At 36.6% G+C, this 21,277-nt stretch overlaps 1 protein-coding gene across 1 annotated transcript in view; it reads right to left on the bottom strand.

Moving 5' to 3' along the window:
- LOC148945312 (protein aveugle-like) overlaps window positions 1-13,464 on the bottom strand; it is a 49,141-nt gene extending 35,677 nt beyond the window's left edge. Inside the window, exon 1 of the mRNA XM_089098616.1 lies at window positions 13,363-13,464. The gene's annotated coding sequence lies outside the window, so the exon portion shown is untranslated. The remainder of the gene's footprint in view (window positions 1-13,362) is intronic.
- Between the last annotated feature and the right edge of the window lie 7,813 nt (window positions 13,465-21,277).

Here is a 21,277-nt window from a genome sequence, read left to right as displayed (position 1 = left end):
TGGGGGGGGGGGGGGTGATTATCACCTAGAATTTGAAAAAAACAATTTTTTACATATTCGTTAAAAAAGGCAAAAATATCTCGCCTTGCATTTTCGTGTATCGGCACACCTGGAAAAGACAAAACTGGGAAACTAACTATTACTCTTGCTTAATTAAAAAAAAAAATTCGATAAAATAAGTTTTTCAAAGAAAGGTAAAGGCCATTTTAAACTTAAGTTCAGCAGATACAAATACCTTTTAAAATTCAAACTCAAAACGACCAGAAATTACTATTAAAGAATAAATGAAACCCAAAACGAATAGAAATTAAATAAATAATCATAACAAAAACATACAACAAGTAATAATATAAATGAATAAATAGATCTTAATGCGAGTAATTCTTAAATTAGTATGCAAATCAAGCTTAAGACGAAAAAAATATTTTGCTATTGAAGTACAAACCCAAGACAAGCAGAAATTAAATAAACAATCAATGCAAACAAACATACAATAGATACTATTGTAAATAAACAAATAAATCTTAAAACGAGGGAAACTTAAATTGAATAGGCAATTCAAGCTTCAAACGAACAAAAATCACCAAAAACAAGAGTTTGGGTATGTCCTCCTTCTCTCACTGTAAAAGTCTAAAACTTACTGCGTCACTGGCGTCACTTTTCTTTTGTACTTAATATTGAAAATAAACATTAAAATTATAGTAACATTTTGAACAAATGAGCTTTCAGTAATTAGTACCGTTATGACTCACATAATCAGTTTAATTTATTAGCTGTTTTTAAAGTTGTTAAAGATGAATATAGTTTCACTACAAACAAGTGTTTGTATACTGCCTCCTTTCCTAACTGTAAATAAAAACCAAAGCCTAGTGCGTCATTGGCGCTTAACTGAAAACGGATCATATTACGAATATTTTCTTTTAAAGTTCTTACAGCATTGAAAAAAAAAAAAAACAATTACAGTGAAATAAATTCTTGAATCTGTGGATCTTTCCACAATCTGATGGATCTTTGAACGATTAATAACATCAAATATTCAATTTGATGTTATTTTTACTTTCCAAGACTTTTCAAGACACATATAGTTTTCAGTAAAGCGCCAGTGACGCAGAAAGTTTTAGACTTTTATATTGATAGAAGGAGGTAATGCCCAAACTCTTGTTTGTAGTGATTTTTGTTCGTTTGAAGCTTGATTTGCATTTTAAATTTAAGTTTCAATCGTTTAAAGATTTATTTATTAATTTACATTAATATCTATTGTATTTTTGTTTGCATTGATTGTTTATTTAATTTCTAAGTTTCATTTGTACTTCAATAGGCAAATATTTTTTTCGTCTTAAGCTTGATTTTCATATTCAATGTAAGCATTACTCGCTTTAAGATCTATTTATTCAGTTATATTATTACTTGTATGTTTTTGCTATGATTGTTTATTTAACTTCTGTTCGTTTTTGGTTTCATTTATACATTAATAATAATTTCTGGTCGTTTTTAGTCTTAAATTTAACAGGTATTTTTATCTGCATAGCTTAAGTTTAAAATTTACTTTACCTTTAGTTGAAAAAAATATTTTTCGGAATGTTTTTTTTAAATTAATTTCTGTTCGTTTTTGATTACAAAAAATGTCAAGTTTTTAAAAATTTCCTATTTCAAAATCAAACTTAAAAAATAATAATAAAATATTCATCAAAGTATCAAAACTGGTATCAAAGTAACAATATCAAAGTGAAAAAATGGGTTTGTTTCAACCTCGGAGTTTTTATTATCTGATGTTTGAACTATTTTTAACAAAATTGCTATCTCAAAATTTTTATCGGATGGGTTTGGGGAAAAAGGGCGGGGGGGGGGACTAGATTAAGCTTCAGTCTCTATTGACTCTTTGAAATGAACTAGAACTTTCTATTTTCAATCAAATGAGCCCTCTCTGAAGTTTATACGTGTATCCCTTCTATAAGAACCATATGTATCCCCAGAGTATAACTTAGAACACCTGTCCCTGGGCCCTGTGTCGACCCTGGAGTTTTAATATCTGATGGTTGAACTATTTTTAACAAAATGGTAACCTGAGAAAATGAACTACAACTTTTAATTTTCATTCAAATGAACCCTCTCTGAAGTTTATACAAGCTACCATCCATAAAAACCAAATATGCTCCCAGAGCAATACTTACAACGCCTGCCCCAGCCCGGGGGGGGGGGTTGTCGACACAGGAGTTTTTTTTATATGATCTTTGAACTATTTTTATATGATCTATATGATCTATGAACGAATGAGCCCCCTTTGAAGTTTATACGACGACCCCTTCTATATGAAGTGCATCTGGGAAAAAAATAAATGGAGGGTGGGAGGAGGCTAGCTGCCCTCCAATCACTTTTGACTCTTAAAAAGTAAATTACAACCTTCAATTTCTAATCAAATGAGCCCTCTAGGAAGTTTATAAGAGCATCCCTTCCATAACAACCATATATGCCCCCAGGGCATAACTTACAACGCCTACCCCGGGCCCTGGAGGGCGGTGTCGACACCGGAGTTTTTTGTAATCAGAAATTTGAACAATTTTTAACAGAATGTCTATCTCAAAATTATTATCTGATGCATTTAGGGCGTGGAGGAGGTGGGGGGGGGGGGCTAGTTGCCCTCCGATCTCTTTTCACTCTTAAAAAGGAAACAAGAACTTTCAATTTCCAATCAAATGAGCCCTCTCTGAAGTTTATACGAGCAGCCCTTCCATAAGAACTACATATGCCCCTACAGCATTACTCATAACGCCTGCCTCCGGGCCCTGGCGGGTTCTGTCGACACAGGATTTTTTCTTATCTGACCTTTGAACTATTTTTAATGAGATGGCTATTATAAAAATTTTATCAGATGGGCTTGGGAAAAAAAGTGTGTGTGGGGGGGGCTAGTTACCCTCGGATATCTTTTGACTCTTAAAAATTGAGCTAAAACTTTCAATATCCAATCAAATGAGCCCCCTCTGAAGTTTATACGAGCATCCCTTTCATAAGAGCTATATACGCCCCCAGGACAACACTTACAACGTCTATCCCCCGGGCTCTGGGGGGGGGCATTTTTGTTATATAATTTTTAACAATTTCGAAAACACTGGTTGTCTCAAAATTTGTAGCAGACGGGTTTGGGGGAAAAGAGCGTGGGGGGGGCTAGTTTAACTCTCTTGACTCTTAAAAAGTGAACTAGAACTTTCGATTTCCAAACAAATGAGCCCTCTATGAAGTTTATACGAGCATCGCTTTCATAAGAACCATATTTGCCCTTAGAACTTAGAACGCCTTCCCCTGTGCCCTGGGGGGTTCTATTGACACCGGATTTTTTTCTTATCCGACCTTTGAACTATTTTTAACAAAATGTCTATCTCAAAATTTTCATAAGATGGGTTTTGAAAAAGTAAACGGGGGGGGGGGGCTAGCTGGCCTCGGATCTCTTTTGACTATTAAAAAGTGAGCTCGAACATTCAATATCCAATCAAATGAGCCTTCCATGAAGTTTATACGAGCATCCCTCTCATACGAACAATACATGCCCCAGGGCAAAACTTACAACGCCTGCCCCCGGGCCCTCGGGGGTTGTGACGACACCTGACTTTTTTAATCTGACTTTTGAGTATTTTTAACTTAATGGCTATCTACAAATTTTTATTGGATGCATTTGGGGGAAAAGGGGCGTGGGGGAAAAGTGAGCTCGAACTTTCAATATTCAATCAAATGAGCCTTCTCTGAAGTTTATACGAGCATCCCTCTCAAACGAAAAATACATGCCCCAGGGCATAACTTACAACACCTGCCCCCGGGCCCTGGGGTGCTGTGTTGACCCCTGAGTTTTTGTTATATGGTCTTTGAACTATTAAAAAAACTCTCTCAAAGTTCTTATCGAATGGGTTTGAGAAAAAAAGAGCGCGGAGGGAGGGGGCTAGGTGCCCTCCAATCTCTTTCGACTCTAAAAAACTGAACCAGAACTTTCAATTTCCAATCAAATGAGCCAGCTCTGAATTTTTTAAGAGCATCCCTTCAATAAGAACCATATATTCCCCCAGGGGATAACTTACAACATCTGCCCTCGGGCCCTGAGGGGCTGTGTTGACCCTTGAGTTTTCGTTATATGGTCTTTGAACTATTTAAAAAAAACTACCTCAAAGTTCTTAGCGAATGGGTTTGAGAAAAAAAGGCGCGGAGGGAGGGAGGCTAGGTACCCTCCAATCTCTTCCGACTCTTAAAAAGTGAACTAGAACTTTCAATTTCCAATCAAATGATTCCTCTTTGCAGTTAATACAAGCATCCCTTCCAAAAGACCCATATATGGCCCCAGGGCATAACTTACAACGCCTGTCCCCGGTCCCTGGGGGGTTGTGTTGACACTGGAATTTTTGTTATATGATCTTTGAACTATTTTTAACAAAATACCTTTTTCAAAATTTTTATTGGATGTGTTTGAGAAAAAAAGGTTGGGGGGGGAGCTGGTTACCCTCCAATATCTTTTGACACTTAAAGGTGAACTAGAACTTTCAATTTCCAATCAAATGAGCCCTCTTTGAAGTTTATACGAGCATTCCTTCCATAAGAACCATATATCCCCCAGGGCATAATTTACAAACCTTGCCCCTGAAGACTGTTGGGGGAGTGTCCTGCTCAAACATATCATTTCCAGAACTTTCAACTACGTTGAACAAAATGGCTATATCAACATTTTGATTGGATGTGTTTGGGGAAATGGTGGGCGTGGAAGGGGTGTCAGTTGCCTTAGAATCACTTTTGACTATTCAAAAGGGCACTAGCCATTTAAATTCCAAATCGACTGAGCCCTTCCTGAAGTTTCTACGACAACGTTGTATATACAAAACCTTACATGCACCCAGGGCATAACTTAAAACCCTTTCCCTGAGGGTTGTGGGGGAGTGTCCTACTCAAAAACATGTTTTCTATCTGGAAATCAACTACGCTGAACAAAATGGCTATTTCAACATTTTGATCGGTTGTGTTTGGGGGAATGATGGGCGTGGGGGGGGGCTAGGTGCCCTCCAATCCCTTTCGACTATTAAAAAGGGCACTAGTCCTTTAATTTCCAATCGAATGAGCCTTTTTTGAAGTTTGTATGACAACGCCTTCTACAAAAACCTTATTTATCCCCAGGGCATAACTTAAAACCATGGCCCAAAGAGTTCTGGGAGAGAGTCCTCTTCGAAAGATTATTATCTGCGTGGTAACCATCAAGGCTAAACAAAATGGCAATGTCAAAATTTTGATTGGATGTGTTTGGCGGAATGATGGGCATGGGGGCGGGGGTTAGTTGCCCTCCAATCACTTTCGACTGATCAAGTTTAAAGTTAACCAGGAGTGAACGAATTAGGGTGGTGTGGTCAACCAGGTCAAAAGCTTTTTGAAAATCAACTAAGACAAGGTTCATCCAAACATTTGGTTTATCAATGTTACTCACAATGGTATGCATTAAGTGCACAAGGTAATGGGTGGTGGAAGTTTTCTGTAAGTTACCAAATTGCCGGGTGTCAATACGCGGACAAATTTTATGCTTAAGCTAGTCACAGAGGAAACCCTCATAAAGTTTGGAAAAAACAGAAGTGAGCGTAATGGGGCGAATGTTGGCGAAAGTCAGACTGGCGCATTTTCTAGGGACAGGTGTTATAAAACCTTGTTTCCAGCAACTTGGGAATTTACAAAATTTTGTGATGTGGTTGAAAATACTTGATAAAGGCTCAGCAATTTTGTCCGAAAAGGCTTTAATTAAGTCAACTGAGATGTCCAAGGGACAAATACTTGATTTTCTAAGCTTAAGAATTTTATTTATAACATCAGAGGGAGAAATAAAGGGGAAGGAAGTATTGGAAGGAATAGTTAAACTTGAGCCAGTGAAAGGGGGAGACTTTGCACGATGGAAGCAAGGTACAAGTTCAGATCGTTGGCAGTCTTATTAGGGGGTTCAGGGAGATGAAAATCAATTTCGGAAGGACTTTTTCCGCATATTTCTTTAATTTTTCTGTACCATTGCTTGGGCTTGTTAGAATATAGATCTTTGACTTTATTATTATAGTAATTAAAAGCTGCTTTTCTTAATTTTTTCTTTAGGAACTTTCTTAGACTAATAGCCTCATTAATGCGATCTGCTGGGAAAAAATGGATTTTTTTTCTTATAAGTTTTTTTAAAGACTCAGTAACGTAAAGCTTATCTGTAGAACACGTTTTAAATTTTTTCTCAGGGAAGTGGAATTAATAATTACTCTTCAAAAGATTTTGGGAGGGACAAAGCCATGTAGTTAACGTCATTTGTTTGATAAACAGAGGACCAATTTTCAGTAGTAATCCAGGAGCCAAAATTGAAAAGTCGTGAGTCAGTGAAAGGTCTATAAGCGGTTTCAGTTATAGAAAACGACTGTTTAACTTTAGCCAGCGGAGATAGAAAAAGGCTAAAGTGGTAACTACCCCCTGGAGGGGGCAGAGTGAAAACGGGTTTGTAGAACTTCGAAAGATCAGTGCAAATTAAATCAAGAGTGGTATTGCCTTTTGTAATAGGGACATTAACGACCTGTTTTAAATTAAAAGCGTTACATGTAGAATCAAGTCTTATATCGTTTCCGTCACCCATCATGAAAATTCTTGCATGTTTGTATGCTGATAGTACGAAGTCAGCACGAGCTTTTAATTTGTTGATAAAATTTATTTTCTCAGTAGATCTCTGAGTAGGAGAGTAATAAAATCAACACAGGACCATTAAGTTAAAAGGATATGGTACTACTTTAGCTCGAACACACACCCACATAACTTCATCAAAGGGATTAAGACACGGAATTGGGATTTCACTTGGATATAAATCATTACGGATAAAGAACAGAATTCCGCCACCTTTCTTGCCCAGAGGATGATTTTCTGGCCTGGGTTTGATAAACTGAGAAAAATTTTTAATCTTTAACATGTGCGAATTTTGAGCTTGAACTTCAGTAATAGCGATTACGTTTAATCAATATATTTTAGAAAGAGTGCCTTATTTATTAAGTTTTTCTAAGTTAGTGCTTTCAGTGTTGCTTAAAAAAAGTTTAGGGATCCAGAAGCGGCTAGTGAAGGTACCGTTTTTACACTTTACTTTTTTTATATGACAGATGGGGTCAGGGGTTCTAGTGGAATTCTTGACGGGGGCTAAACTTGGATAGTGAGATCAAGGGACAGGGGGATCAAATCTATCTTTTTCAAATACAATTGTATTTAATTGAGCAGGTACTAGCGGAGACTCTAAACAGCGGTAACTATTTGAAGTTTTGGAAACTCTGCATGGAGGTTTTAAAAGAGGATCATTCTGCCTGCTTACTTTTAAACCAGAGTCATACTGGTAGGGTAGCCAGGGGGGATAAAGTGCAAGGGAAGGGAGAAAGGTTTCATGGTGACCTGGGAATAAGTCAAGTTGGGAGTGTTCTTTAAATGGGGGGGGGGGGGGTCGGGGGGCAAGATGATGCTGAGGGAGGGAAGTACGGTGGGGGGTCTCTGAGAGGCGAGGGGTTGGGTTTGTTTCGGCAAATAACGGGTGGAGTCCAGAACCGGCTGGTAACTTTTTGGACGCACGGAGACGAAAGGAAGTGGATTTTTGGGAGGAATATGAGTGAGGGGGGTTTGGAGATGGTCCGAATTGAGTGAAGTGATTTTGGGGTTGGACTGACTGGGCACGCGTAAGTACTTGGGGCGGAGGATTGTTTCGAGGAATGGATTCCTGTGGTATACTGCTCTGTAACGGGTATGCAGGGGGATAAGACAAAGTCGAATGGAACACGAACAAGGGGAGGGGGGGTCGTGAAAACTTTTGGCGTCGCTCTAAAGAACGTTTGATTTCGAACCTTCGCTCCCATCCTGAAGATGCACGCGCAAAAATACAAGACTATTCAATACAAGATAAAACAGAGCATATATCGGCATGGTCAAAATACACTTATAAGACACACAAACTCCCAAAATAAACTGACTACAAATATGCAGAAACTTGCATTGTTTGCGGAACTTGCAGAAACCACTATCAAAATGCTTGCAGATTACATTTTCCTTTCTGCTTATTTTTGTATTTATTTCACTTATTTCACAAAACATGTCCTATGCATGTCCAAATTTTGCTTCTCAGGATCAATAGTCAATCCTGCCTCTCTGGGTAATGGGAGAGAGAGAGTAGTGCAACTTCTCATTGTCATTCATCTAATAGAACAGGCAGTTGGATTTCAAACAACTTAGCAAAAAGTGAGAGTTGATATCCATGCTGTACCTTTTTGGGGCTCAAAAAGGACCTGTCGGCCATAAGGACAGGAAGTCCTTCCTGTCCTTAGATTCTTTTTATCAAGACATTGTCTTACATCAACAAAATTTGATCAGAGATAACAACTAATTTTCTGGCTTTGATTTCTTGAGGGTCCTGGATCACTCTGACATCTGTGGGAGGACCCCCTCCTCCCAAAACACTTGAATTAGTTACAGACATACAAATAGCTAAATCAGGACGATTAGCCTACCCTTACTTACCATTAATTTTGGTTTGGTTAGATGTTAAGATGACCTTTTTAAGGTAAGATTAAGGTCTTATGAGTAAAGTTAGCTTATGCCAAATTTACATTTTTGGGTTGAACAGAACACAAAAAGAAACATTTAAAAAAAGGCCACAAACTTAAACAGGACAGCATCAATAGATAAATGGAAATTCATACAAAATACACTAAAAAAAAAAAAAAAAAAAAAAAAAAAAAAAAAAAAAAAAAAACTAGGTAAAAACACAAAAAGGAAAAGTATTGAAAAAAAAAGAAAAAAACAAAACAAACAAGGAGTCATAGAAGAAAACAAAAATGGGAAAACCGTGATGAGGAGTTCTTAATTTTTTTCTGGTATGTACAGGACAAATGTTTCTCCTATTTTGATGGAAGGCAACAAATGTGGGATAGGATAGGCTGAGGCTAAGAAACACTATGAACAGATGGATTCTTAGGGTGGGGGAGTGTCTTTTTGAAAGACAATGTTTTTGCAAGATGATAAGTACTGCATTTTTTGCAAAACGGAAAAAAACTACTTCTACTAAACATGGGGCTTCTGATCTTTCTAATCTGGCTTTTTTTTAGTATCAGGGAGTATAGTACCTTACCCTGATCAAAAAAATATTAGTTTCAGGGCTCTTTTTTTGGATGTATTCAATGTTATCCAAGTCCTCACTTGAAATGCCAGGATGCCAACAGGGACAAACTGCATCTAGTGTATCTGGTGATTACCTAATATCAAAATGTGGCTATGTGATAACCCTCCAGAAGAAGTGAGTAGGAGAGGACTTGAGTGGGGTCCACTTTATTACTCTTACTCAAGTTTTTTTTTTTTAATTATATAAAAGATTCTTGACAGATTGGACAAAGAATGATATTGTGAAGAATATTACTAATATACTACTACTAATACTGCTACTACTACTATTGTTACAACTACTGCTACAGTACCAAGCCACCCAAGGCCAACACAGCAGCCCACATTCCTCCTCCATCCCAATCTATTAAAAACTTCCCCCTTTACACCCTCACAAGAAGTCTGCAATTTACTTTAAATCTTTTCTTACAACTTTGTCCCAGACCCTTTGGGGACAATTTGATTTTTGGTTGGCTCCAGATGGATAACCAAAAGGAAAATATTTGGCAATCTGTAGTACTTCACCAGCAAAACATGCCCTAGGCATGTCCGAATTTTGCTTCTCAGGATCAAGAGTCAATCCTGCCTCTCTGGGTAATGGGGGAGAGAGAGTAGCGCAACTTCTCATTGTCATTTCATCTACTAGAACAGGCTGTTGGATTTCAAACAACTTAGCAAAAAGTGAGAGTTGATTTCCATGCTGTACTTTTTTGGGGCCCAAAAGGGACCTGTCGTCCATAAAGACAGGGAGTCTTTAGATTCTTTTTATCAAGACATTTTCTTATATCAACCAAATTTGATCAGAGATAACAACTAATTTTCTGGCTTTGATTTCTTGAGGGTCCTGGACCAATCTGACATCTGTGGGAAGATGGAGAGCATGTAACTTTGAAGACAGATACCAGAATAAGATGGTTGAAGCATAATTTTACAGTAATTATTCATGCATATGTAGTGGCAATTCTAGAAGAAATATGGCTTATCAGAAGTTGTTGGGTGTGAGAGAGAGAGATGGACAAATTAGGAGGTCAAGATAGGAGATACTTTCAACTGGCTGAACTATAGAACAACCAAAAGTCACAGAAGGGACAGGGCTGCTTTCACACAAGTTGAAAACAAGGAATTCACACTTCCTAGTGCTAGATTTAAGATTAAAGTTTTGGTATTCATCTTGCAGGTTTTTAAAAATTTCAGAAAGTTTTTCAGTAGTTTGGCTGATATTTTGGTTGAGACCCCACTTAACCATTCTCAGTGCAGAAACGTAAATAAGAGTAACAAAAAATATATGGATAAAAGTCTGAGGAACAAAAAAAATAAACACAAAATTAAAACAGGCCCTCTCCAAGCAATGGTGAGATGGTAAATTACTATTATTTTCACCCTCTCACTGTTGCTTGGAGAGGGTTATTTTAATTCAATACTTTTTTCAGAAGCTTTTTTTGTTTTTACTTTGTATTCAGGACTTTTATCTGTATATTTCTTAGTCTTTATTTACTTCTGTGTACTGAAGACAGTTGAGCAGAGCTCTCAACCAAGATATGTGAATGCCTATCCTTCCTTTTTTCAATGGCTAGAAATAACCTTATTATTTCTTCTTTACTTTTTTTTTGTTTTGTTCTTTTAGTTACCATATCAAATTTTTAAATGTGAAGAGAAGGGGCTCTCTAGAAGGAGATATGCTAAAACAAAATGGGAGGCATTTTTTTAATACAAATTTTATGCTCTTATATGGTTTATGTTGCATTTGTGAAAATTCAACACCATCACCCCCCCCCTTGATGGTCCCAAGCATAGCCTTAGGATACATAGGCTATCAATCTAACATAAAATACTATAACAATGAAATTGTCTACTTTATAAAATGTAGCATATTTATATTAATCAGATTATTATGTTTTTTTCCTTTATCATTCACATTTTTAACTTTGAACTTTTACATATAAATACTGTTTTGTATTCAATATTCAGCAAAATTACTTATGCTAAACTGGATATCTTTGAGTATATACAGTGTAGCCAGTTTTGCAACAGATCAAATAATGGAAACATCAACAACAAATGTATATTATTAGGGCTATAGGCTGTATGGGTCTACCAGGGATGTGTGTGTGTGCAGTGCATTGTCAACATAACAAATAGGCCATTAGGTAGAAAAAGGGGTAGATTTTTTGCAGTTCATATTATTGACTTACAAATAAAGTGAACATTTCACTTGATGCCTTTTTTATGCTATTTGTGAATATAATTATTGCTTCTATTGTGAATTCAAATTTACCTACCCCCACCCCGTAATGTGCAAATATATACCCTGAATTGGAATATACCATGAACTGTTGATGGCAAAGTTTCAAGTTGCAAAATTCACTGTTATTTTTGTCAACTGCATTCAAAAAGCTTGAAATGGTAGGGAAATCTTTTATATTTGAGTTGCCTAATAAATTAGGTTTGAATGTTATAAAAAAGTATTTTTGGAATATGTTACTCTTGAACAGCTTATTTATAAACTATTGATATGTTTTTAACTACTTTTCAATAACTTAACTAGTGTTGATGATTTTGTTGTGTGGTTACAATTCAGTGTATATATTTGCACATTAGGGGGTGGGGGGGGTAAATTTGAATTTGCAATAGAAGCAATTATCATATTCATAAAGAGCATAAAACAGGCATTGAGTGGTATGTTCACTTTATGGTAAATTTATTGTTGTTCATATTATTGACTTATGAATAAAGTAAACATACCACTCAATGCCTTTTTTATGCTCTTTCCAAATATAATAATCATTTTTGTCAGAAATAAATTTTACCCCCACCCTAGGCCTATATCAATCAATCATTTATTACCCACAACTAACAAAAAGTAGTACAAGTGGAGTACATAATTATAAAAAAAGAAAAACAAAAAAGGAACTCAACAAACACTAGCAATTAAATTAAACTAAGAAAAGAACTGTAAAAGACTGTGGTCAGGGCCAAATTTACAAAATGCATCTGCAGAAAGCTTTTTGTGTAGGTCACCAAGCTTTTGAGTTACATCCATAACATAAAAATTACTAACTAGATACGGATTTCTAGTCCATGGCGGCAGAGAAAGAAGAAATTTGCAAAATTTAAAATAAGTAACTTTAATCTTTTTTAAATCCTTTAGATTAAGAACAGAATGAATACCCAAAAAATAAAGCACAGACTGATCAGAAAAAGTTGAGAATAAGTGCCCAAGAGCTCTTCTGTTATATTTTCCACTGTTTGCTACAATTTTTGAATAACTGAACTGAATTTTTCTTACTGAATCAGCAACAATCTGTTTACAAAAGAGAGCTAGAGAATTAAAAACAGTAATACCAAGCCACTGAAAGGAAGAGACAGAAAGTACAGAAAATTCATTACATACCAGAGGAGTAGACGAAGACAGATTATAAGATAAGAATTCACACTTGTCAAGATTCAGGGATAGACCAATATTTAGGAAAGACTGAGAAACTAAGGAAACCATTGCAGAAAGAGCAGACTTAGTAAGACTAATCAACAGAATGACATCAGCATAGGCAATGTAAGAAATATCAGTAGAACCAGAAAAATAAGTGCCTGAGATCTTTTCCAGAACAGTAGTACCAATTCAGGGTATAAATTTGCACATTAGGGGGGTGGGGGGAAATTTTAAACTTACATCTCATTTACATCAGAAATAAAATCCTCTCCCACCCCCCTAATGTGCAAATACACACCCTGAATTGGTATTTATAGGGGTAGGGGTAAAAATTTATGTCCAACAAAAATGATTATTATATTTGGAAAGAGCATAAAAAAGGCATCAAGTGGTATATTTACTTTATTGTAAGTCAATAATATGAACAAAAAAAAATTTACCCCACTTTATTTTATGTTAGTTCTGCCAAAGGCTAGCCTACAGTGGCACCATTAGAGGGGGGGAGTGAATTGTCACAAATGCAACTTTTATCTGTAAAAAAAAGAGCATAAAATTAGCAATAAAAAATACATCTTTTTTGTTTAGCAAGTCTCCTTCTGAAGAGTCCCTACTCTAAACAATTACCATCAAATTAATCAAGGAAACTGAAAATTTTTCCAAAAAATGCAAATCACTACAGACCTAACGAGGCATTAGCGGGGTTTGACTAAAACACAGTTAATGAAGACCACAGAATTTCGAAAGAACGTTAAGGACGAATCAAGCTATCTACTTACTCTACATAGGGAATTAGCTTAATCAACTCCCTCAAATTCAGTTTCCTTCTTTGCGATGTTCAAAAACTTCGCCAAACGATTTCCATTATATTTGTGACAGATCACAAAAGATTGTTCTTTTCGGCCAACCGTCTAGGGTTAAACAGAAAGCAGGTCGTCCTCGTCCAAAGTATAATCACCTACGGAACAAGTACTGACAAAACCTATCCTCTCCACACAAAAAAAAAGTGACCCTTTGTATACCTATGCGAACCTGACAGGTAAAAACCGTAGTTACACAATTCATCCCGGTCACTCGTCGCCTGAATCACACTCTAGCATAATTATTGGCGGGAGCAAAGTACTTTGGCTCTGTGCGATTAAGTAGTACAACATTTTGCGTCTAAAGGCGCTGAGGTACGCGGGGTCACTTTTGGAGACTTCTGTCCGTACTTGTTCCGTAGGTGATTATACTTTGTCCTCGTCTGGGGTGGGAGCAGGGTTGCCAACTGGACATATTTTTTGTCCAAAGGACATATTCCTATGTTTCGGGACACAATGACATAATGGGGCAAATAAGGAACATATTTCAGAAATTTGGGACATAAAAAGGACACATTTTGCAAACTTATGATATAAAACAAATTATTCTCCTAAATATATATATATATATATATATATATATATATATATATATATATATATATATATATATATATATATATATATATATATATATATATATATATATATATATATATATATATATATATATATATATATATATATATATATATATATATATATATATATATATATATAATATCATTAGCAGCAAAGTAGTGCTGAAACTATTTATCTAGCACCAAATCTTCTTAACTACTTACTTTCTACTAAATATTACATTTTATACCGTATTTTTTGGAACTGCTTGCTCTTTCCTGAAGACAACTGCCTGTAAATATTCTTGAAATTCTTTGCACGCTTATTTTCTGTCATCTATAAACGATTTTATTTCTCATTGCTTTTACGCTATAGTCAAGATAATAGGCAAGCAGGCACTTTTTTTCGTTAAGACTCACTTCCAGCATCCGATAGTCAGGCAAAAGCATTAATCTATTTATCTAGCATTATCAACTAAAACTAAGAAGTTAAAAAAATAAAAAATTTGGATTCTTTATGTTCTGGAATCAAAACAAAAGCAAATACACCAGGATGAATTCCGTTAGTTTGAAAATTTTTAAGGAAAGAGTGATATGACCACAATGTATTATTTTTTATTTTTTTCTGACGAAGGCACATCGCATGGAAGTTGTTGCAGTAGAAACATCGAAAGGAGCTCATTCAACTGGAAAATGAAAGTTCTAATGCCCATTTTAAGAATCAAGATTGATTGGAGGGCAACCATACCCCCTCAGGCATTTCCCCTAAAACCTATCCGATATAAATTTTGATATTGCCATTTTGTTCAATTCAGTTGGAAGGTTCTGTAATTATGTTTTTGAGAGTAACACTCCCCAAAGTCCTCCGGGTAAGGCCTATGAGTTGCCTTTGGTGCCCTTGTTTACATATAAGGTTTTGATGAAAGGGGTGGTCGTAAAAACTTCAGAGGAAGCTCCTTGGATTGGAAATCAGAAGTTCTATTGCCCTTTTTAAGAGTCATAAGTGGTCTGAGGGCAACTAGCCATCCCCTCTTATCCGCTTTTCCCCAAATGCAACAGGTAAAAATTTTGAGATAGCCATTTTGTTAAAAAAAAACCCTCCAAAGACCAAATAACAAGGCCCTCAGGGTTGACACAACCCCCCAGAGCCTGGGGATAAGGGCTGTAAGTTATGCCCCGGAGGCATAGAAGGTTTTTATGGAAAGGGTGGTTGTGCAAAATTTAGAAAAGGCTCTTTCAATTTGAAGCTGAAAGTTCTAGTATCACTTAAAAATCAAAAGTGATAGGAGGACAACTAGCCCCCCCCTCCCAGAAGCCCTCTTTTCTTGAAACGCATTTCATCTAAATTATGAGATAGCACTGTGTTTAAAATAGTCTAAAGAACATGTAAATCTCAAAACGACCAGAAATCATAGGTAGTGCAATAGTATGGCTGAGTTGAAGAGCGATGTGGGCACAATGTAGTAATTTTTAGTTTTTTTTCTGACCAAAGCACTTCTTATAGAAAAGATTTGTCGTAGGAACTTCGAAATGAGCTACAGCGATTGTAAATTGAAAAGTCTAGTGCTCTTTTTAAGAGTAAAAAATAATTAATATATGGCGTTCTGGAACGTCACTTGACTTCTGGATTGTAATTTTTGACATAAGCAACAAATACTCTGATTGGCTAAAAGCTACCAAAGGAACCCTCATTACGACCATATCTGTCAAGGAAGAATTCTTGTTTGAAGATGAGGCTTAAGCTCCAACAAGTAATTAATTACTGTTTACATGTTTTTTATGAATTTAGTGCTTTCATACCAATCCATTCTCTATGAATAAATTAAATAAATTTTATTTGTTTTCATTATATTTAATGATAACAGGCCGTTTCGAAAGAGGTTTACAAAGCGTCTTTTGGTCAATAACACAAATCTTAAAAACAAGTTTTTGAGATTTCAATATGGACATATTTTGGACATATTATAGACAAAATATGGACATAATTTGGCTGAAAATGACATGTTTTAGATGCTCAGGGGACATATTCACGGACCAGAAAGATGGCAACTCTGGGTGGGAGGATGTCATAAAAAAATATTTGAAGGCAATGGGAACTTGTAAAGAGGGGGACTTTGAATAAATTGGGGTGGAGGAGGAGCGTGCGTAGCTGTGTTGGGCTCAGGTGGCTTGGTGTTGCGGTGAGTTAGTAGAAGTAGTAGTAATAACCACATTCACTCTTATCACCTTTCTTATACAGTGGCTCAATTAAGGTTTTCTAAAAATCGCTAAGTTTTTCCCCCTTTTTCAAAAATCATATTTATAATCTTCAGCAACTTGTTTCTAACCTCAGAGCTGCCATATATTAGGAACTCATTTATCATACTATCAGCACCAGGAGCCTTAATATTTTTTAATCGTTTTAGTACCGTTGCAAATTCTTCCTCACAAAACAAATCTCCCATCACATCCAAGGTATCACAAACATTTTCATTTTCCTTTATGTCCTTTCCTGTAAGTCTATCTCGGTTTAGCATATTCTCAAAATGTTCTACCCATTGCTCTTTAACTCTTTCCTTATCACTAACTGTGGCGCCGTTCTTATCTTTAACTGGGACAAGTCCATATTGACCACTCCCTCTCAATTTATTAACATGCCAGTACAATATTTTATTATTATGCCGTCTAGTTGCATCTTCCGGATCCTCGGCAATCTTATCCATGGCTTTCATTTCACACCTCCTTAGTTCATAATTTAATGCTTTCTCCACTTTCTTTACATTTCTTAGGTTTTCATATGATTTATCACTGAGATAAGTTTTGTACAAGCCCCTTCTACTCTTTATTAAACATAAAGCTTTTTCACTAATATTCTTAGCTGCAGTCTTAACTTTTTTCCCTAAGTTACCATCAGCAACTTCACAAATTGTTTTCCTAAAATTGTCCATCCATCTTCCACCTTGTCAAATTTTAAACTCTCCAGTATAGTATGACTTATTACAATAAGGATCAATAAAAGTGTTTTCATCTGATTCAATAATTTCAAATGGCTATTGAACGCTAAAAATTACAAAATCAATGGCAATAAGCTTATTTAACGCGAGTTTCATAAAACAAGAAAAGTTGCTCTTTCCTTTTAGGTACTTAAAGTTGACGTCATTCCCAAATAAACCTTTTAAAATGAGGAACAAAGTGAAACAGGCTTTCTTTCGTTCCCACTGACCACAATTGAGGACAAATCTTTAATCTTTCATCCCAGAGCCCAGTGAAAATATAATGAAATCACTGACATGCCATCTGTTAGAGAAGTGTTTTTCAAGTATTTCACCTGTACACAGTATCGTCATCTAAGGTAAGCCATGCGTTCTAGCCCGATAGAAAGTCTCAGGTAGGTCAAACATCAGAAAGGTAAGAATTCTTCCTTTTATAAATTTTTTTACTCTGATAAGGGCTGGATTTGGAAGTCTGGGATTTTTGCTGTAGAAAATTATGTCATTAAACTTTCCTTAGACAACTGTTACATCATCTTTGCAACTCTGGGTTATCAGCACATCGCCATTGCGTTTTGTCCCCGTTTGTGGACGCTGGGAAACAAGGGTAGTTGGACCGATGACATTGTAGTAGTGAATGTCAAAGGGACATCTAGGGGTCTCTTGTTGTTTTTACGATTTCTGTTGCTAGAGGGCACCAAGGTATTCGATAAGCACATGTCCTCGTTTGTGGACAATGGGAAATTCAGAGTTCCATGCACGGTAAGACCGGAAAAACAAGTACAATCGTATCCATGGGATCGCATCATCTCGAACGAATAAATTTCCAAATGGGGATAAATCCATTTATTTAGACATTGAAAAAAACAGGTACAAAAGTCCAGATATTTCGATTACATATACAGCAATCGTCATCAGTAGAATTACTAAAATAATATAACTGAAACCAACATATTTATATACAAAAAAAGTAACTTTTCAGGTCATTCACAAAATAATTAACTTCCGGCTTATTCACTGGATTATTTTCAGAGAAAAGTCACTGACAGATTTCATTCAAAGTCTTGATGTAAATTTTCTTCTTTAATATTGCCCAAACATAAAATAAATTTGTAATAAAGATGGCAAAGTCTTCTGTGTCTTCTAATTGCAAAAGAAATGTTGAGTTTATAGTTGTGTACTTGGTAGGTCTTATTTCCCCATATGTACGACGTATCGTGACTTAACACCTTTAAGTAGGCATTCCCTTCTTAGACCACACTGCCGTTCTATCACAAACGAATAAATTTCCAAATGGGGATAAATCCATTTATTTAGACAGTGAAAAAAATACTGTCAAAAAAATGTTTTTTTCACTGTCTAAATAAATGGATTTATCCCCATTTGGAAATTTATTCGTTTGTGATAGAACGGCTGTGTGGTCTAAGAAGGGAATGCGTACTTAAAGGTGTTACGTCACGATACGCATCATCTCGGAAATCCGAAATCTGTGAATAATCGGCATAGTGTTTCTTTCAGGAATGGAAAGACGAAAAGAACTCAGTGCTGCAGATTGCCTTGTCGTCTTTGACGATTTCGATGTTACTGATCTTTCAAGCGAAGAAGATGACAGCGATCCCACATGGGATCCATCTGACTTTCCAGGAAATGCGGAAACCTTCTACGAGCTGCTTGACGATGAAGAAACGGAACTCGGCTGTGAATTCGACGGTGCAAGTGAAAGCGATACAGTCGCTGCTGTTATTGAGGATGTTATTTATGGATCTGCAAGTGCTCATATTTCTGAGACCCCAGCTGTAAGTTCTAACAATGGAAGCAAGCGAAAGAGTGTTTGGAGAGCTGCTGACCATCCATTAGCAGGAGCGCGACCGACCTTCCAGGCAGACCGTGATGAATTGCTGCCAGACATTCTATTGCTGAAGGAGCCAATAGAGTTTTTCCTCAGACTGTTCCCTGATGCCTTGATCGAGAAAATTGCTTTCGAATCTACCCGCTATGCTGTTTCACAAGGTAGCATTTTCAGCGTTTCTGTACATGAAATTAAGCTCTTCCTGGGGATAAACCTAGTAATCACTTACCTCAAATACCCGCGCCTGAAGTGGTACTGGAAATCTGACGAAGCAATGCAGATTCCGATTGTTGCTGATTCAATGTCTCGCAATCGTTTTGACGAAATTTCCAAATACCTTCATTTCAATGAAGCGCAGAGTGGGGAAAATGATAAATTTTTCAAAGTAAGACCGGTTCTTGACGTTTTGAAGAGTACATTCTTACAAAATGGTCCTCTCGGAGAACACCACAGCACAGACGAAATGATGATACCCTTCAAAGGTCGCTCCCAAATGAAGCAGTACATCAAATCCAAACCCAAACCTTGGGGTTTCAAATGTTGGGCTCGAGCTAGTTCTTCAGGATACATCCACGAGTTCGAAATGTATGAAGAAGCTGCGGTAGAGAAAGAAACGTTTGAATTAGGCGTTGGTGGTGATGTTGTTGCTCGTCTTTCCCAGAAATTGACTGGAAGAGGTTATAAAATCTATGCTGATAACTTCTTCACCTCAGTTTCGCTAGCTGAGTATCTCGCTGGAAATCAGATTCATCTCGTTGGGAAAGTCAGACAGAATCGAATCGCAGAAGCAGCTTCCAAGCTGAAGCCAGAAAGAGAGTTGAAGATTGAGGGTCGTGGAGCAAGTTCTGTCGTCACAAATAACAATGTCACAATTTTGCGCTGGTTTGATAACAAGATCGTCCACACCATTTCCACCTACGCTGGTGTCGAGCCTCAAGATGAAGTCAAAAGGTGGTCAAAGAAAGACCGAATGCAAGTACCAGTGAGGCGTCCATATGCCATTCAAGAATATAACAAATCAATGGGAGGTGTCGATCTCATGGGCTATTTCATTGCTTTGTACCGCCATAACCGGAGAGGGAAAAAATACTACATGAAGGTCTTTTGGAACTTCGTTGACGTTGCAGTTGCAAATGCGTGGATTCTGTATCGTAAGGCACAAAAGGCAGGGATGGAAAAGCACGATTTAAACGCTGGACTGAAAGAGCTTGGCCTATTGGAGTTCAAGGTCAGTGTAGCAAGAACTTTGATCAACACCGGGAAAACTAGTTTTGCAGCATCTGTTAGACCTCGCGGGAGACCTTCCCAGTCACCATCGGTTTCTCAGACACGAAAACGAAAGTATAATTGCATTGTTGCACCGGAGATTCACTATGACGGACTGACTGGCCACTGGCCTACCAAGACGAATGCCGCCAACGCAGGACGTTGTTCGCTAGAGTCGTGTACTAGCAAGTCGCATAAAAAGTGTGTCAAATGTGAAAAGGTTTTGTGCCTTGAATGTTTTGAGAGTTTTCGCACACGCTAAGTGTCAGTTTTTTGTAATTGAAAATAAATAGATGATACTTTTGTTCGCAAATAATTCTGCTGGAAATTGTGAAAAATTAGAAACCTTCGTTCCCACCGTCCACATATGAGGACATATTTTTTCTGCACCACCAAGCGATGATGCAAAGATGCAAGTTACACCACTAGAAAGAGCGCATTTTTCTCTCTCAGAAATGACTATTAAAAAAAATCCTACCAACTTTCTTAAAATTCGGGACTGAAAGGGTTAATAAAACAGGCTTTAAGATTTTTTCCATTAGCCCACAATCCAGTACTACATTTAGCCATATCCCACAATTCAACACCACAATCTTTCTTTCCTAAAAGATTTTCGAATTCACAGTCTAGATTATGAGTTCATAGTTTTGAATGTCACTAGAAGAACATCCCCATGATCTAGATTGTTAGTGGAACAGCATATTTTCCAATCTAGACTATGAACTTACTATCCGGTTTGTCAGTAGAAAAGATATGAAATCAACAAAGGTTCTATGATTAAAGTCTTTAATATATTAATGTAAATCAGCCACTGAAAGCACAAAAAAATAGTATTTTTAACGAAAAGATTTTTCTTCCTCTAACAATACTTGGCTTCAATCCACCTGAAATATGATAACTTTTGTTTTTTTGAGGCAGCATAGGAGAACGAAGTCTTAAATTACTACTTTATCCGTCTAACACCAAAGGAAAGCGAGGGAAAAGACAGGCATCAGCAGGCTCAGAGTGGTTATTTTCAAGATAGTTCAGGTTTGACAATCCAAGCTGAGAATCTAGAACATAAATTGAGAATGCGTCTAGTTACTAACTTTTACATTTATGTTTTGAAACTTCTCTGATGAGCCAAATTACAAATCCCTCTTGTCCAATGTCAAAATTTAGAACATCGTTCTTTAGCAAATTAGAAATTT

The sequence above is a fragment of the Artemia sp. Qi Xiang Cuo genome, chromosome 13 (genome assembly GCF_049724085.1).
Source record: "Artemia sp. Qi Xiang Cuo chromosome 13, ASM4972408v1, whole genome shotgun sequence".
Lineage (NCBI taxonomy): Eukaryota > Metazoa > Arthropoda > Branchiopoda > Anostraca > Artemiidae > Artemia > Artemia sp. Qi Xiang Cuo.
Note: the sequence above shows the minus strand (reverse complement) of the source record. Positions and strands in the feature narration are given on the sequence as shown.